Source organism: Schistocerca nitens, chromosome 8 (genome assembly GCF_023898315.1).
Source record: "Schistocerca nitens isolate TAMUIC-IGC-003100 chromosome 8, iqSchNite1.1, whole genome shotgun sequence".
NCBI lineage: Eukaryota > Metazoa > Arthropoda > Insecta > Orthoptera > Acrididae > Schistocerca > Schistocerca nitens.
The window spans coordinates 100006897-100027498 of NC_064621.1; the positions used below are offsets into that span (position 1 = coordinate 100006897).

Here is a 20602-nt window from a genome sequence, read left to right on the forward strand (position 1 = left end):
GGGGGCGGAGGGGGAGGGGACGGGGCGATGTGGGGGGGGGGGGGGGTGCCCTGTACTTACACGGAACAGAATGGGTCCTCTGGTCCAAATAAACCTATCATTGAGTGGAAATGGTCAATTTTGTATACTTTGAGACCATCTGCAGCCATTCACACTCTTCACGTTCCCAAACAACGATGTCATGTCACCAGACCACAACGGTTCACGATTGGTTTGAAGAACATTTTGACAACTCAAGCAAAAGATTTGGCCACCCAGCTTGCACAACATGAATCCCATTGAACATTTATGCAATGTAATAGAGAGGTCAGGTCGTGCACAAAATCTTGCACTGGCAACACTTTCACAATTATGGACAGCTACTATGGGGGCAGCACGGCTCAATACCTCTGCCGAGACTACCCACGACTTCTTGCGTTCGTGCCATGTTGAGCAGCTGCACTATGCCTTGCAAAGGGAGGTCCAACACCGTATCCCATGACTTGCCATCACAGTGTATCAGAACAGTTAACACAGTGAAATGTGAGAAGACCCAATATGCAGCCTCAGACAAAGAGGAATATTCAGTGTGAGTAGTTGACTTTGACCAGTGATGTAGCAAACACGTGAGAAGTAGGGTAAACAACAAGGTGACTATTGTGACAGCAGCGGCGATTTTTCAAATGAGGTACGTTATACAACAGTGTTGTCACAACCAGTGTTTTGCTTTCACATCCACTGGCTCTCTCAACTAACAACGAAACTCAATACATGCACCAAAATGTGATTTAACAGCAGCTATTAACATGATGTCACTGATCAAAGCCAATAATTCATACCGAATATACCTTTTGTCCCACAATCTCCCATAATACTACGCAATGTACCATAATCAACCTCATTCCACTTGTTGGTTCAGCCAGAACAAACCCTTATGCTGCAATTGTTATAACCAGGAATAACACAATAACCTCTTCAGTCTGGCTTATTAAATCACAAATCACTTTTTAACAATTATGTTAGCCAAACGTCTACCCAGGCTCACACTCAGAAGTAATGCATAATTAAAATTTGGTTATACCAATGTCCAAATGTGCATGGTGGGGTGCACGTCCCGTAATTATTCCCAAGTCCAGTGAAGTTCAGTCCCTCTGAGTGAAGTCGCAAGTTTTCCGCCGAGCAGCCAGGTAACCTCGACTGGGTGGCGAGTCATCCACAAGCAGCTGGAACCCTGCGTACTGCACTTCCCGATGAGAACTGTCTTTTGCGGCGGCGGCCGGGTTTATATAAGGCTTGCTAGTTAATGGAGCCGTCGGCTGGGGTCGCTGTTTTCCAGGCAAAACCAATCGCAATGTTTCCTGGCGTAGCCAATTGCTGTGTGATGACAAGCGCGTGCGCGCGAAGGCGGCCAGCGATGGTAGCCGCGAGCCGCCTGGAGAAGTGCGGCCAGCGATGTATTTCTCGGCCACGTAAGGGAGCGTGCGTGTGAAGACGGCCAGCGAAGGAAGCAGCGGGCCGCCCAGAGAAGTGCGGCCAGAAATGTATTTGGCGGCTGCGCACTGGAGCGCATTGTTCGGTGTTTGTTAGAAGTGGTGTATACCACAGCAATGTGTTGAAATTTCTTTATGGTAGTGGTTCTTGTCAGATACACTGGTTATGGGAGTAAAGATTGTTTCAAAACTGAGAGAAAAGTATGTTGAAAGATCACCCAACGCATTCCAAATGGAAACTTTTAAAAAGACTATCAACTGAACAGAATGTCAATGTTTCCCAGGAAAAAAGTTTTGATGTTGACGTTTCAGTGGGGAGAGCCGCATCGTCTACCGCTGTCAAAAGCTGGCCTGTGTTTGCAATGCACTAGTCACTGTGCTGGATCTCACGCTCTTGTCTGCTAAGAACTCATTTCATTATTAGCTTTGTTTTTATGACATGAGGACCAAGATATATTTCCTGTTAGCGTTCTTCAGAAAAGAGGTTAACTATCAAATAATGTAAAATAATTTAGGTATTACAATATATGGAACAAAAATATTACTACACGGACACCAGAACATAAAGAGATGAAACAATTTTAATTAAAAGCCCCTTTTAAAACAAAAAGAGTCAGATACAGAGGAAGGTTTGAAACCAGTAATTGGTTTTGACCGGTGACATAGGAAATGTGGAACAAATGCCTTAAAAACAGTGTGGCAACTATAATGTGACGTTATTGGTGATTTTTCAAATGGGCTACAGTACAGACTGTTACCACAACTTTTTTTCAGTACCAGGCTTATTGGCTTTGCCAACTCTCAACAAACTGCCACCTTCAAACATAACCTAGACCTCTGGCTAAAATACAGATCAGTGTGTCACAAGATCTAGTCTTTTTCCCCAATTCATTGGCTTCGTCAACTAACAACAGAACTGAATACATGCACCAAAGGGGTCACCACAACAACTATTACTATGTCACTAGCCATAGCTGATGGCTCATACTGAACATTCCTCTTGCCCCAAAAAGATCTATCAAATGACAAAAATACAATTATTTCTTACGTTATCTGGCTACAAAAAATAAAGCATCACAGGATAGATGGGGTTTTCTTTTTGTAACAGTAGTATATACACTACTGGCCATTAAAATTGCTACACCACAAAGATGACATGCTACAGACGTGAAATTTAACTGACAGGAAGGAGAAGCTGTGATATGCAAATGATTAGCTTTTCAGAGCATTCACACAAGGTTGGCACTGGTGGCGACACCTACAACGTGCTGACTTGAGGAAAGTTTACAACCGATTTCTCATGCACAAACAGTAGTTGACCAACGTTGCCTGGTGAAACGTCGTCGTGATGCCTCGTGTAAGAAGAAGTGCTTACCATCATGTTTCCGACTTTGATAAAGGTCAGATTGTAGCCTATCATGATTGCGGTTTATCGTATTGCGACAGTGCTGCTCACGTTGGTCGAGATCCAATAACTGTTAGCAGAATGTGGAATCGGTGGTTTCAGGAGGGTAATACGGAACGCCGTGCTGGATCCCAATGGCCTCGTATCACTAGCAGTCTAGATTACAGGCATCTTATCCGTATGACTAACGGATCGTGTAGCCACGTCTCGATCCCTCAGTCAACAGATAGGACGTTTGCAAGACAACAACCATCTGCACAAACAGTTCGACGACGTTTGCAGCAGCATGGACTATCAGCTCTTAGACCATCGCTGCGGTTACCCTTGACACTGCATCACAGACAGGAGCACCTGTGATGGTGTACTCAATGACAAACTTGGGTGCACGAATGGCAAAACATCATTTTTTCAGATGAATCCAGGTTCTGTTTACAGCATCCTGATGGTCGCATCCATGTTTGGCAACATCGCTGTGAACGCACATTGGAAGCGTGTATTCGTCATCGCCATACTGGCGTATCACCCGGCGTGATGGTATGGGGGTGCCATTGGTTACGCATGTCGGTGACCTCTTGTTCACATTGACGGCACTTGGAACAGTGGGCGTTACATTTCAGATGTGTTACAACCCGTGGCTCTGCCCTTCATTCGAGCCCTGCGAAACCCTACATTTCAGCAGGGGCCTTTCTGGATACAAAAAAAAAAGTGTACAACTGCTGCCCTGGCCAGCGCATCCTCCAGATCTCTCACCAATTGAAAACGTGTGGTCAATGGTGGGCGAGCAACTGGCTCGTCACAATACACCAGTCACTACTCTTGATGAACTGTGGTACCGTGATGAAGCTACATGGGCAGCTGTACCTATACACGTCATCCAACCTCTGTTTGACTCAATGCCCAGGCGTATCAAGGCCGTTATTACGGCCAGAGGTGGTTGTTCTGGGTACTGATTTTTCAGGAACTATGCACCGAAATTGCGTGAAAATGTAATCACATGTCAGTTCTAGTATAATATATTTGTCCAATGAATACCCGTTTATCATCTGCACTTCTTCTTGGTGTAGCAATTTATTGGTCAGTAATGTATTTACTCTAGCACACAAATGTCAGTGTTCTGAAATAGTCAGATGGCATTTTTGCTGTTCTTTCACTTCTCAGCAATGTGGAAAATTTATCGTACAACCTTTGTCAAGAACATCCATCGAGAGTATTGTTTGGGCCTATTATAATCTTTATCACTGTTAGATCCTTAATTCTGCTACTATATTCAACTTCCTGTATCAGATCTTTTATTATAAACTGTACTTTCACCATTCAGTACTGGGCTAAGTGAAGTGTATGTGTGTGTGTATATATTCTGCTCAGTGTGAACACATCACCTTTTGACAGTGATGTTCCTTTCAGAGTGAATTGACCTTAAAAGTGCACAAATGTTAGCATCAAATTATGCAAACACTCACTTCATGTGACACACAAACTGTTTGGTTACAAAATGAAAGAATGACTTGCCAGCAGTTGCCTACTCAGCTTCAGGAGGCAGGATTCCATGTACTGTTGATACATACATTTAGAAGTAGGGAAAAACTATTAGGTATCTTTTGGAAATGTTAGTTCATTCTTCAAGGAGGGAAGGTTGAGAGGGAGCCAGCTGTTGTAATGACAAGTGGAACAGAAAGTTGTTGGGGGAAGAAAACACCTACTTCCCATGTACAGTCTCAAACTCTGAACTCTCATATGTTGAAAGCATTAATAACAAGAACACTCCAACTGAAATCCCAATATTCACTTTCTTGCAAAGGTCCCAATAATTGTACATAAAATACATGTGACAGATTTGTGGCAGTCACCATCTTTATGAAGTTGTCACAAACGCAGTCTCGACACTGCTACTGGTCAAAGCTGATTGTTAGTGTCTCATTATGGTCCTGCAGGCAAAAAAGGCAGTTTACACTGCATGGATATAGGAGGGCAAAACACTGTGCTGAAGCTTAATTTTAGTTACTTCCAACAAACTACTTTGCACACAAAGGAAGAAACCGTACATCTACTTATCCGCACCACAAAGCCGTAATGCAAAAGGAACTTCAGAAGATCTGTAACATGCAGCTTCCCATGTAACTTCTTATCAATATAATTGGCACCATATATCTATCATACCTGAACTGTACGACTGTGGAAGGTGAAATTCATGATAGTGTTACAAGGCAAAGATGGTGTGTCTTGACGGGACTCAACTTCTACCCACATGGAAAGAAAATACAATGAAGTCATAATGGTGGGAGAGGGAAGGTATGATAATATCATGGCTAATCTTCAAAAGAAAAATGTAAAAGTGTTTTTTTAATGTTCATAGGACACGCACATCTGTTGCTTCTAATATGTTAATAATTTTTACCTTGTGTTGGACTGTGTACAACTGAATATACACAAATTACATTTTGGTGGACATGTTTCCCCTTAATTTATTCGGCAACATTAGTCCAGGAAAATAAAACTGTAAACACAAAGATATCTGGAAATGTTACTTAAAGTCACTAGTGATTTAGATACCATAATTAACACCACAACCATTATTATATTTCATTTTAACCCTTTACGACAGGGAATTTTTTCTTTGTGTGGCAATGTGACTTTTTAATTTAAACAAAGAAGTACCCATTTTCAAAACATACTTTGTACACTTGGCTTCATTTTATGGAATGAAGTATAGTGAAAATCCACTTTTACAATTTTCAAAAGACTTCAAAAAATGCTGTAAAATGCGGGAAAATGTAAAATGTGGGTAATGACGTTTTAAGGTGTACAAGTTACGTATAGGATACCCCCTTACATTTTCACACCTTATGTATGATATATGTACATAACAGGCATAGAAAGACTTGTCAGACACTTGTTTATCGCCTAATGAAGGTTTATTATCTAATAAAAACTGCTGACGTAACGAACTGATAGCTGTCTGGGAAGTAGGAATGTGACTCAATTTATACATAATAATAGACCCAGAATGAGATTTTCACTCTGCAGCGGAGTGTGCGCTGATATGAAACTTTCTGGCAGATTAAAACTGTGTGCCAGACAGAGACTCGAACTCGGGACCTTTGCCTTTCGCGGGCAAGTGCTCTACCAAATGAGCTACCGAAGCATGACTCACGCTCTGTCCTCACAGCTTTATTTCTGCCAGTACCTTGTCTCCTACCTTCCAAACTTTACAGAAGCTCTCCTGGTAGAGCACTTGCTCGCAAAAGGCAAAGGTCCCGAGTTCGAGTCTCGGTCCGGCACACGGTTTTAATCTGCCAGAAAGTTTCATAATAATAGATGTTTCTGCAAGCTTGCAGCTGTCGTTCATTATTCAAATAAAGAAATATTGCACTAGTTACACATTTTTTTGTACTTAGCACAACATGTTTCAAGATTTTTTTTCTTATTAAGTGCAAATATGTACATAAATATTTTGTGTCATGTTTGAATGTGTGTTGTTCTGCATCTCTTCCACTGTAGTCATCTTTTTGAGGTTATCAGGTAAACACACACACACACTACCACTCACATTGATTGTGTAACATCACAAAAAATACGTATGTAAATACTGCACCTGACAAGAATAAATTTTTTGTAAAGGAGAGCTTCCAATTTTAAGTTGGACATGTTTTATTTCAAAAAATAATTTTTTAACTTTCAAGGGCAATGTTTGTCTTCACTGAAGTTGTTTCGAACTAATTTCTTTGTTACAATGTTTATTTCTGTTGTCTTTGTTGCAGTTACTTCTTACACTTTGTTGTAGCTTCATGTCAGTTTCTTTGTAATGGTTGTTCATTGCAGCTTTCTGTAATGTAGCTGCCCATTGCTAATTTGTTTATTGAAGAGGTTTCTAAGAAATCTGAGACCATCCAGCAAGTTCTGTGTTTTCGTGAAGAATTTGCCAGTTGACACAGTTGCAGTGCGTTTTGTGAAAAGGACTGTTTGTAATGTCTTCTGACGGGCCACCGGGGAAGTGTGCTGACTGTTTGCATATCCATAACAGAGTGATATAAAAGACAAACAAAAAACAGACTTCGTTCAGGCTGGGAATAAGTGTTCTCATTTGAAGACTGTTTCAAAGTGAATATGTTTCCAGTGATGACAGTGTGTGCTAAATGTTTTGACAGAATAACAACAATGATAGTATATGAACAAGGTGAAGCCTCGCATGGTGCAGATTTTGCATCAATAGAGGAAGAATTGAATACCCTGAATCAGTCAACTACAGAGGTAGATGTTAGTCCTGTTAAGAAACCATGGTTAATGAAGTCGAGTCATAAGCTCTATGCATCAAGAATACACACAGAAATTACTAAAGCTATGGATGAATACACAACGGCAAAACTGACAATCTTCAAAGTAGAAATTCCATCTTCGGAAGAAAATTAACCGAAGCACCTTTATCAGGAATTTTTCACAAATATCAATTCAGCTGTTGAGTATTGCACATCCTACAGTGAAAAGGTACAAGTTTTAACTATTATTCCAGGGAAACTTTAAAGGAAAATAATTTTGAACCACATTGCATTAGTATCAAAAGTACACGGTAGACAAATCAAGAAACATGGGGTCTGTAAAAGGAGTCTTTGAAAAACCAGATCCCTATTATGGTCATCCTGCAGAAGCGGTTCAAGTTCAAATAGCGCAGTCATTTTATCTGAAATGATAAATGGGATTGTTCTCACCAGAGTGCCAACAAAAAAAAGACACTATAGCTGTAACAGCTGAAGGTCAAAAAGTTGTGAAAGTGAAGAGGTAACTGACTTTCAGTATTAAAGAAAGTTTTGCAATTTATAAGAGCAACTATACAACTCCACATATTGGAAGATCAAACTTCTATGCACTATGACTTAAGTGGGTAGTTCCACAACCACCTAGAGATGTCCATTTATGTGTGTACTGCGTGATTTTTGAACTGTGTGTGGTAACTTCGAAGAACTTACTGGAGCACGTGACATATGACACCTTGTTCGGCGTGTGAAGTCATTAGTAGTCTGTGACGTAAAGTGAGATACTTGTTTGTTTCCAGAATGTGGTGACTGCCCTGGAAAGGGAGGACTGTGATTATGGACACTTTGCCTGAAAGACGTAGCGGATAACTCTGCAGAAATTAAATATGCGACATGCGAGGAAAATAAACTCATTAAGAAAACTGTTGCCTTTGACAGTTTCATTGATGAACTTGGTAAATGGTCAGTGAAAGCTGTAACACCAGCATCTGAAGAAGTTGCAACAACAACATATTGCAGAAATTAAAGTGTGTGTAGAGACTGAAGAACTATGTTTAGTGCTTCACTGTAATTTTACTGAGAATTGGTCTGTAATTCCCCCACAAGTACAAGGGAATCATTGGAGTGATGACCAGGTTTCACTTTTTACAGAAGTGACATTTTCAAAACAAGGCAACAAGTGTTGCAATTATAAGTGATGACACAGGACATGACTCAGCAAATGCTTTGCTAGCAATGCGCATAATTCTTCAACTGCAAACAGGGGCAGAAAAGATCATTATTTCTGATTGTGCCCCTAGTCATTTTAAAAATCGTTACCAGCTGTTTGAATTGAGAAATTCGCCTGTGCCAACTGACTGAGTATACAGTGCTACTGGTCATGGCAAGGTGCCTTGTGACAGTGTAGGAGGCCTGCTGAAGCACCACACTACAAAACATAATCTTTCCAGACCAAATACAGCTGTGATTCAGAATGCTGAGGATTTTATGAGAGTCATGAAGTCTTACACATCCACAGCCCTCATTCTTTTGAGGAAAGAATAAATCCAATAACTCCACGAGCAGAAAGAAGAAGAATGGCCCAAACAAACTACTCTTGTGAAAGGAATTCAGAAGACACATTTTTGAACTCAAAGTAATGGGCGAACTCATACTGTACGCACTTCAGATAGGAAGAAAGAAATTTTGTTCATTCAGCCAACACCTCAGAAACAGCAGGAAAATATTCAGATTCGCAACATGAGAAGGGAGATGTTTGTGACGTGGGACTGACTGGTGGATTGTAGAGATTATTGACACAAGTTATAATTTAAACGAAATTGTAGTGAACTTTATGCTACCACATGGACCAGCTACTGGATATAGGTTTCCAGATGAAAGATAGCAACAATGCCATCAGTGCTCACTTGCCGTATACAGTGTGTTGAAATTTTAAGTGCTGCAGTTCCTATTGGTTCAACAGGAAGGCTATATCAAAGGAAGATACAGAAGCAGTGGCACACATTTTTAGTTCATTGCCTTGCTAATTTCAGTACAAAACAAAGTGCACAGAACTTGTATAAACTGAACCTTTATGTCTTCGGGCCGTTTACATACATTTTGGAACCAATTAAAATGCTTGAAAAAAAGTGAGTGTTACTCATCTTTCAAAACTACAATTATGTTAAACAAGGATAGGTTTTGATTTTTATGAGCATGTTATGTGATAATAAAACAGGTTTTATGCATGGCAAATATTTTAGTTGTTTATAAAACCTGTTCAACCTTAAAGTGGAAGCTCACCTTTTCAGGGAATGTAGAACTTTGTGACACTAATCAACAGAAAGAAGAAAAAAGAAAGAAAAATCAAAATTTCACGGATTGGAATCTGTAAAAAAAATTTTCCATAAATTATTAAAAAGGTCAGAATGCTATGGTAAAAACTTTGACAAGTAAGACCAAATAGAGGATTTCTTTGTAATCATAAAGCAATTACCTTTTAATAAAAAATAACAAAATATCTGGAACTGTTCTAGAGATAGAGCATTTTAAATTTTTTTCCAAAATTTGCATCTTCAAAATGGTATGCACAGTCTCAGCTTTGGAGGGCTGTATCACTGAGCAGAAAATTTTGGGGGGAAACCAAAAACTTAATACTTGTTCCTTACTTAGTTCTTCACTTTAACATATTCTAAATTCAATAATATCTGAGACAATGAAGGTAAGATTTTTTTTCCTAGCCTGCCTGGACTTATATGAACTATGCTTTATAAATATGTCACTTAAACTATAATTTTATGAAGATCTCATTTTCTATCCACACAAGATTGAAGCTAATACATAAGCAGTTTAATACATAAAGCAAAGGACAACATATGCTAAACAAGCTATCAATAAACTGAGGTCCATTCTTTGGTCAGATAAAATAAACAAAAATACAAACAAGATTACATGAATCAATAATACATAGCACTTGTTTACATAGGGCGCAATCCTGGAAAACAACACAACAAGATTGAAGAAGCCAAAGCCATACAAATGGATTTTTTTTAGAAGTTGTAGAGTTTCAATGCGAGAGAAGACACCAAATAAAAAAATTGTGAAGCAAAAGAAAACTCGCATGCGCGTAACCGAAGAGGTGAAGAAACGGAGTTTTAAATGGTATGGGCATGTGATGTGGGTAGGTGATGAACGGCTGGCGAATACACAGTTAAGATGCAGAAACTGAGCTTCATGAAATCGATTAACGCTGACTAAGTTACATGAAAACACAGCTAACTGTGGAAGTTTCTTAAAATTTTGCCTTTAATATACTGACAATGAAGAAAGTTACGTCACACAATATACCACCTGTCAGGGCAACCGATTAATAGTAGGCAATAAGTTTTAATTTATTCCACCAAGTTTCATATAACCGATCATGACAGGACTAAATGCTGTCGACACTCTAAAAAAATATATTTATTACAAACAGATTCATTTTACTTTAAATGGGAAATATTTTAGATTTTACAAAACGGTCAATTAAAATCTACCGGTTGGGGTGTTATTAAGCAATGAATGTCACACTGAGGTAATTACTTTTTTCTCATAAATCCTTAAACCACATTTATTTTCATGTAGAACAGATGGTCAAAGTCTGGCTATACTGTCACCACAAACACAGTTAGCTTGCGGGATGTGTCGATAAAATAAAATTATGTATTGGAGACAGTACACTTACCTACAACAGGTAACGACTGTTTCAACTCAGTCAAATGAAACACAGAACCCCGTGTTGATACCACGTGACCAGCGGGTTCACATCACTGGTCCACATTGACTTTAAATAAGTGAATATCGTAATCAAAATAAGTACGATGCCGCGAAACTAAATGTCACGCACGAATGTTATAAATGAAACTCTAAATATGAGATGGAATCAATGAAATAATCTCAATGAGAAATAACTCTACTATGACATTGTAGTAGCATAAAAATATCTATTGCCCAATTCACAAAAAAATTTGTCACTAGTTCAGAATCGCCATACGGCGTTCATCATAAGAATAAACCTGTGTTAACATTACACTATGTATTCTTCTGCGTTTCCTGTAATCGCATTGGATTTCGTTCCACGTGAAGCGTAAGCCAAGCTGTCTCGAGTATAATCAAACTCAATAATAAGTATTCGTTCTATTTTGTGCGTTATGCGCTCATCGACACGGCGATAATATCAACAGCTTTACCGGCGCATTTAAACTGGGACAGCACTGGCCAACTAGTTAGTTTCCCCTCTTATGGGTCCTCATCCTCCATCAGCTCCTTTCCCGGCTGCCCCCCTTTTTTATTTTCCCATAATCTGTCCAGTTTCCCCCCCACCTGCTCTCGGCTGTGGTCTGTCACATTTGACAACTTTTTAGTGCAGTGTTCCAGTGACTGTTCAGTGTTGTTCGTCTTTCTCGTGTTGCGAACAGAAACCATGCTGTCGCTGGGTGTGAATTTTAAGTCTTTTGCGAACAGAAACCAGACTGTCGCCGTGTTATTTTAATTGTCTGTCTCTTGTTTTACCTGTCTGCTTTGTATGTATTTTCTTAGCGTCATCATCCCTCTGCTCTTTGTTTTAAGTTCCATCATTTCTTTTCGCCATGTTACTCTTTAAGTCTCCGATTTTATCGCCTGTTTTTATTATTTATTCTCTTCATCTTTCTAACAAAGTCTGTAGGCTGAAGAGCGGCATACTAAGTTGCTGCCAGCCCGCCCCCTTCATGGGGGGGGGGGGGGGGGAGGGGGGAATTGAAATTCAATAAAGGAAAAAAAAAAGCCAACTAGTTAGTCTGGCTAACATGCAGTTGTAAAAAGAGACGAGCAGACAAACAATACAGCTTCGAATGTCATTTCATGTTTAAATAGAATGAAATAATGTAAGGCAAAACTCCGGCAGTATGCTCCGTAGGAGACATACGGAAACCTCCCACAGAAATGTGATTTAATACAAGAGTGATGAAAATTGCCAATTTAAGCACAGGGTAATTTTTCTGCGTAAGCTACGTGTGACGAAAAAGCGTATTGCAGATATTTCAGCGCATAGTTAAATACTGAAGCCAGTGAAGTTATTATTTATAGTCAGTCGTCAGGTAATCTCTGAACTCCTTCCATATCAGAATCCGAGGAATCCATTTCAGCACTGGAAGCGTCATCTGCAATGTTGATAACGAGGGCCGGCCGCGGTGGCCGTGCGGTTAGGGCGCTTCAGTCCGGAACCGCGTGACTGCTACGGTCGCAGGTTCGAATCCTGCCTCGGGCATGGATGTGTGTGATGTCCTTAGGTTAGGTAGGTTTAACTAGTTCTAAGTTCTAGGGGACTGATGCCCTCAGATGTTAAGTCCCATAGTGCTCAGAGCCATTTGATAACGAAGCGATCACAGAACTGCTGAAGCGTCTTAACAAATCTCTGTTTGCAATGCGAATTTTGTCAGACATAGGGGATATAAAAATAAAAAAGCTGGCATACTATGCTTACTTTCATTCCATAATGTCATATGGGATTATTTTTTGGGGTAATTCATCAAGCCAAGCTAAAGTTTTACGGGCACAAAAACGTGCAGTGAGAGTTATATGTGGTGTGAACTCAAGAACATCCTGCAGAAGCCTGTTTAGAGAATCAGGGATACTAACTACTGCTTCCCAATATATTTATTCCTTAATGAAATTTGTCATTAAAAATATATCACTTTTTCAAACCAACAGCTCAATTAATGGAATCAATACTAGAAATAAGAATAATCTTCACAAGGATTTAAAGTCACTTAGTCTTGTACAAAAAGGTGTGCATTATTCAGGAACACACATTTTCAATAACTTGCCAGCAGCCATAAAAAGCTTAACAACCAATGAAATTCAGTTTAAGAGAAGCCTAAAGGATTTATTGGTGGCCAACTCCTTCTACTCCATTGATGAATTTCTTAGTAAAACCAACTGATTTGTATATAAGTACAACATAACTTCTGCACAATTTCAGTGCAGTAATGTGTTCATTGAAAATTGGTGTGTGTGTGTGTGTGTGTGTGTGTGTGTTTTAGTATAATCGAACTTCTGCACCATTTCAGTGCAGTAATGTGTTCATTGTAAATAAGTATTACAGTAGTTGTATTACCTTATAAATAAATAAAAAACTTTTTTATTTTAAATTCAGTGCATTAGTATTTGTAAAATGACTCTTAGTGTTCATTAAAAAATGACGTTCATTCCACTTGGGACCTGTGGAATGGTACATTAGCTTATTTGTTTTAGATGTAAATATTTGTCATGTATTGTTGTTTTTCTGACATGTTCCACATCCTGGAGGACCTCCTCACTACGGATCAATTGGAATGAAAGTAAATCTAATCTAATCTAATCAACAATAGAATTCATGTAGCCAGCCAGATGTTACGTCTTCTGCTCTATTTTTATGACTTGCACACCTCCAACGTTTGGCAGTGACGAGCGACGAAGGTTCATGCATCAGTTCCAGCTTAAACGTCTAGTTATTTCTCGCCACAAATCCGTTAGCTTGGCTCCAGATACTTTCTGATCGGTTCAAATTTCAAATGATAAGGCGGCAAGGGTAAAAATGCAGCATTTGAACGGTGTGTTCGATGCTGTGACAATTATTGTTTTCCGTATTTCTACGATGCTTAGTGTGGTGTCACCTCCAGGCAGGTGCTAGGTGGTAGCCTTTAAATCGGCCGCGGTCCGTTAGTATACGTCGGACCCGCGTGTCGCCACTATCAGTGATTGCAGACCGAGCGCCGCCACACGGCAGGTCTAGTCTAGAGAGACTCCCTAGCACTCGCCCCAGTTGTACAGCGGACTTTGCTAGCGATGGTTCACTGACTACTTACGCTCTCATTTGCAGAGACGATAGTTTAGCATAGCCTTCAGCTACGTCATTTGCTACGACCTAGCAAGGCGCCATATTCAGTTACTACAAGTACTATGTGAACAGATAATATTGTGACTCATGTACCATCAAGAGCGACCTTCATCATTAATGGATTAAAGTTAAGTATCAAACTAGCTACGTCCGCTTTCTGAATTCTAATTCCTTATCATGTTCCAGACCTCACGTCAGTATAGTTCTTCCCCCCTCACGCCAGCCTGCGTGAGGTAAAACGCGTGCATTTCAGCCTCCTCTTGTAACAAGGTGTTGGCTCTTCAGCCAACACAACACTTAGGACGCTGGATCGCGTGTAACCCCATACCTGTGGTAAAAACAGTGGATAGAGTCAAAACAAAGAGTCTTTAAATTTTCATTTAGGTCTCAGAAATTTTGTTTGTAAAATTTTCTTAACTTAAGCGTTCTAAATTAACAATCTTTTATAAAATATCGATAATTAATAAATTATATTTGCAATGAAAACTGGAATTCTGCGATCAATATGTAATTAAAAAAGACAAGAATTCCATGCAAATGCATGTTTTTATAGGATCATTGGGCATAGATCAAACTTAGTAGTCACTTTCTGATTCCAAATAGGAACACTTCCCCGTTCATATTTTGATCTTTTTGGGAATAAAAACATAAAAGGATTGAAGAAAAAAAGGTGGAGTGGGATGGTGGAAAGGGGTGGGGGGTGGGGGGGGGGGCTTACTTACAGGATCAGAAATCTAAGAGTCTCAAGATAGACCGACAACCCTCTGCTGAATGTGTCATAAACAGGTGCAAGCGGTATTGTGGGATCTCACCAGCAAATTTAGATTCTTAAACAGAAATCATTCTGTAAACTGTCTTCACAGTGTGTGTGTGAATCTCTGTTTCTGTAGTTCTATATGTGTGTGTTAATTTGCTTGGAACTAAAAGTTCCAGAAGTGTACTCCTTGCACAGTGGGTAAAAGGAAAGAGTCTTATTAGCTCACCTTTTTTTTTTTTTTAATGCGTGTGACGAGGGCCTCCCGTCGGGTAGACGGCTCGCCTGGTGCAAGTCTTTCAATGTGACACCACTGCGGCGACTTGCGCGTCAATGGGGATGAAATGATGATGATTAGGACAACACAACACCCAGTCCCTGAGCGGAGAAACTATCCAACCCAGCCAGGAATCGAACCTGGGCCCTGAGGATTGGCAGTCGATCGTGCTGACCACTCAGCTACCGGGGGATGCTAGTATTGGTGCAAGGGGGTTTTGCCCCAAAGTACCGTTATCCAAGATGGCGGCGATGACATCATCCAAGATGGCGGCCTGATGTTATTCAAGATAGCGGATTTTGGTGGGAAGATAGGTCAATTGGGCTACCTCCACTAACCTAACCCCCTCCCACAGAAAATGGCGGGAAGTTCAAATTCCATCAGGATAGTGCAACTCACCTCTACTAACCTAAGAAAATGGCTTGAAGATAGGTCACTTGGGCTACCCCCACTAACCTAAGTCACTCGACCGCCACCTCCTCCTAGTAGGGATTGGTTGGGGAGAGGACTCAACCAGTGCTGGACATAAGTCTTTATTTAATCTATTTAATGCAGTACAGCCATCCAGTGTGTTCACCACGAGGTACGGACTCCAACTGACCCAGTATACAGTACTGCCACCAGAGGGCGCTCTCATCCATGACATAATCCAAGATGGCTGCCATGATGTCAGCTGATGACGCAAGTACTGTTACCCAAGATGGTGGGAAACAGTGTGTTTGCCTAGATGTCTAGTACACAGTACCACCACCAGAGAGCACTGTCGTCCATTCTGTGATGTAATCCAAGATGGTGGGGGAAAATGTTGGGAGCCAATAGGAGCCCTTAATCCTGTCACGTGTTAGATTTCAACCAGTAGGATGGCAGTATCTGGTGACGTCATTGGAGGGGGTATAGGGGAGGCTCAGCAGCTCTGGGACCTCAGTCTTGTTCAGTCAGTCAGCAGCAGCAGCAGAAGAAGAAGAAGAAGGAGAAGGAGAACAACAATGGAGCGTCAACAGCAGTTGCACTCCAGCACAGTCATACAGAACAGGAGGAAAAGGAAAAGTAGGCATCCCATATCACATCTTTCTCTCTGGTTAGCCTTATTATTTTTATTATCATCATTCATTGTTTCCTCGTATTGGTCCATGTCTAATGCTTCCTTGTCTTTGTCCAGTAGTAACCATTGACGCGTCCAAGTTAGGAGGGTCGAGCACCAACTTGCCAATCTCTGCCATGTCCAGACCTGTAGCAACCTCACCTGCCATCCTGTCAAGACCTGCAGTGACCTCTAGGGATGTGGTGATAACAACCTCCAGCACGTCTGAACCAGTAGCGGCCACGTGGGATCCGGTAGCGCACATAGCCCACTTGCTGGAGCAGGACAAGGAGCTGCTGTTGTCCGTCCCATTCATTGATTTGTGTGATGAGGACGCACGATCTGCCCCCAACACTTCGAATGCTGTCACTGGTGGTGGTCCTAAACAACAAGATGGAGGTCAGTACTGGTCACCAACATATGACCCATCCTACCAGAACATCCCTGTGATAGTGCAACCACAGAATGCAGATACTGTAGATAAGAAGGCGTCGAGTGCACCTATGCTTTTCATCTCCACATACAATTTAACTCCCAGTGGATCGCTACATGTGAACATTGCTATAGAAGCACATCATGTCTGGGGCATGCAAGCGAGACTAGAGATTGGAAACGTGCCAAAATGTGTTAAAGTGCCAATTTCCAACGTCGACTGGGATGAAATATGTCGTGCAGAGTGCTACTTCATTCAGGAGATGACTACAGAGTATTATCCAATTCTTTCTCCCCCAGACATTGGCCTTACTGGTGTGACACTTTCTATTACAACTGTATTTGATGACTGTGCATTATGTGTGAAACCGGGTGACAACTGTGTTTATCTAAGGCATGCCTCAGTTATGAAGTTATATGATCTGGACACTGCCATGTGTCTTGCATTGGAGAGACTGAACCGTTGGTTGCCTAGCATAGACTCTGCATGCAATGATGTAAACTCCCTACGTGTGCATAGTGTACATGTTGATGATTTGAAGCAGCAACTTCGTTTGCACATGATGGCTGACCCGAAAGAGAAACAGATTAAATGTGTGTGTGAAAAACCTGAGTACTTTGAGGCATCTATTGGCTTGAGGGAGATATGTGCTGAATTTATTGCATGTCCAAAAGCTTTATTTGGCAAATACTGTACAGGTGCAAAGGAGAAGATACATACAAATTGTAATGATATTCCTGAAATACTACACCCCATGTATGATATTTAAATAAATAAATAATTTATGTATATATAATCTCAAACTGTGTTTGTGTTTTATTTCATACCTCTCTCATTATAGTCAAAGTATTACAATTATTAATTTTTTCCAGTGCTCTACGAGTTATTGAGATGATGATTAATCAAGTTACTCTTCATGAGTAAAATACATGGTTTTTTCTCTGTGTAGTCAATATAGCTCAGTCAGTTAAGTGATGCAACTATAGTGGCTACACATACTATTATTAGCCTTTCCAATGTATCATGGTGTAGTTAGTATCACGGCAGGGTGGGTGAAACATTCTCATCACAAGGTCTTTGTTATCGGTGACTGGTCCTGTGAATATGCGAAAGAAGACCTGAAGGAGAACAAGAAGAACGGAATTCTCTTTCCTGATAACATACGAGCAGTTATTGTAGGTCCATCCAACTGTGGGAAGATTAATGTCCTCATGACTCTGCTAACACATGTAGATGGAGACCGATTTGAGCATTTTGTTTATTCTTAAAAACACTGTTTCAACCCAAGTATCAGCTATTGCAGGGGATATTGCATGGAGTACATGGTGTTACATATACGGTATTCAGTGAAAGTGGTCATATCCCTCCAGCTGAAAAAGCAAAACCAAACACTGTCTTCATATTTGACGACGTTGCTGTGGAAAACCAAGACCAAATTCCAAAATATTTCTGTTTCGGTCGTCATATGGGTGCTGTTGTATTGTTTCTAAACCAAACATATTCCAGAATCCCCAAACAGTTGGTTAGGGATAACGTAAACCTCTTCAAACAAGACAATCTGAATTAAAAAAAAAATAATTTACCAGGCACATGTCGGAACTGACATATCGTTCAATGTTTTTGTAAAGATATGTGCTGATTGATGGAATCATTCACAGTATGGGTTTCTCGTTATTGATAAAGCAAGAAAACTGAGTGATGGTGGGTATAGGCGAAACTTCCAAGAGTTTTTGCATATATAGCACGGTAAGAGAGGTTAGTACATCAGTATACACTGCACCATGGACAAATTCGCGTGTATGTCTAGCTCTCAACCCAAGAGAATGGGTGTACACAGACTGGACATTCGCCTGTACATGGTTGCGAAAATTCAGGCTATTGTGCATAAAGTTGGAGGTATACGCAGGGAACTAGAAACATATTGTTGTGTTGTTATTGTAGTGTTCAGTCCTGAGACTGGTTTGATGCAGCTCTCCATGGTACTCTATCCTGTGCAAGCTTCTTCATCTCCCAGTATCTGGTTCCTAAATCTGTCTCTTACCATTATATAATCTATCTGATACCTTTTAGTATCTCCAGGATTCTTCCAGGTATACAACCTTCTTTTATGATTCTTGAACCAAGTGTTAGCTATGATTAGGTTATGCTCTGTGCAAAATTCTACAAGGCGGCTTCCTCTTTCATTTCTTCCCCCCAATCCATATTCACCTACTATGTTTCCTTCTCTCCCTTTTCCTACTGACGAATTCCAGTCACCCATGACTATTAAATTTTCGTCTCCCTTCACTACCTGAATAATTTCTTTTATCTCGTCATACATTTCATCAATTTCTTCATCATCTGCAGAGCTAGTTGGCATATAAACTTGTACTACTGTAGTAGGCATGGGCTTTGTGTCTATCTTGGCCACAATAATGCGTTCACTAGGTATGCTGTTTGTAGTAGCTAACCCGCACTCCTATTTTTTTATTCATTATTAAACCTACTCCTGCATTACCCCTATTTGACTTTGTATTTATAACCCTGTAATCACCTGACCAAAAGTCTCGTTCCTCCTGCCACCGAACTTCACTAATTCCCACTATATCTAACTTTAACCTATCCATTTCCCTTTTTATATTTTCTAACCTACCTGCCCGATTAAGGGATCTGACATTCCACGCTCCGATCCGTAGAACGCGTTTTCTTTCTCCTGATAACGACGTCCTCTTGAGTAGTCCCCACCCAGAGATCCGAATGGGGGACTATTTTACCTCCGGAATATTTTACCCGACGCCATCATCATTTAATCATACAGTAAAGCTGCATGTCCTCGGGAAAAATTACGGCTGTAGTTTCCCCTTGCTTTCAGCCGTTCGCAGTACCAGCACAGCAAGGCCGTTTTGGTTAATGTTACAAGGCCAGATCAGTCAATCATCCAGACTGTTGCCCCTGCAACTACTGAAAAGGCTGCTGGCCCTCTTCAGGAACCACATGTTTGTCTGGCCTCTCAACAGATACCCCTCCGTTGTGGTTGCACCTGCGGTACGGCCATCTGTATCGCTGAGGCACGCAAGCCTCCCCACCAACGGCAAGGTCCATGGTTCATGGGGGGGGGGGGGGGGGAGAAACATATTACCAGACTCTTTTGAGAATGGCGAATGCGTTAAATGAGTTAGTTAATGAAGTCGGTAATAAAGAAGCCGACTTAACTGAATAGGTCGAGGCTATTGAGGGGAAAGTAGATGTAGATTTCCTTGTTGTTGAGAAGGGGGAGCATGTCCATAGTAAGAGGAAGAAGAAAATGACCGGATATATAAAGCCTCACAATGTGAAGATGTCTGATTAGTATACATCGAGATGTCGATGTAGCAGAAAGTGATTCAAGCATGGAAAGCAGATCCTGAGAAATTATGGTTGCTGAGGTTAGGGCATATGGATCGACAGCAGACACTAAGAGAGACCTTTAAGCCGGTTACTGAATCTCTCTGACAGCTCTCAGCAAAAACAAAAACACACGATAATAAGGGTGTTGACAGTGACAAATTCATTATCTGTCATACCCCCAGTCAGATAGATAGAACATTTGGCGTTAGCAGGGGAAGACCGTACATGTTGGGTAACCATCCTATAACTGTAATTGATGACACAACACAGATTGGTGAAAGACGGTTTGAGAGAACACCCAGCTTAATGAATCTTATTTTCCTAAGACGTAGCAAAAAACTTATAAATTATTTAGTTAATGACAGGGAAACATACTGTGAAATACTGCACATGACTGGTGCACATAAGATCACGAAAAACCTGAGCAACAAGAAATATGAAACCATTATAAAAGAAATACTTGAAGGCAGAAAAAACAACAGCAGCAGCATCAGCGGTGATGGTATCGACATTGAGCATAAAGCAGTGAACAATCGAATCCCACAGTATATACTGCTCACTCGAATGAAGTTGTTTCAATAATCTCTGAGCTTAGAGAGAGAGAGAGATATCATCGAATAAGTATGGAGACAAGTAGTTTGAGAACTGCACAAACTAGCACACAAAACATACTGTCATAGGCATGTTATGATT

The 20602-nt window shown here is 40.6% G+C and overlaps 1 long non-coding RNA gene across 1 annotated transcript in view; it reads right to left on the reverse strand.

Annotated features, from left to right (window-relative positions):
• Positions 1 to 10900, reverse strand: part of LOC126198821 (uncharacterized) — a 102121-nt gene extending 91221 nt beyond the window's left edge. Inside the window, exon 1 of the long non-coding RNA XR_007540104.1 lies at positions 10825 to 10900. This is a non-coding gene — a long non-coding RNA (uncharacterized LOC126198821). The remainder of the gene's footprint in view (positions 1 to 10824) is intronic.
• Positions 10901 to 20602: the final 9702 nt, after the last annotated feature.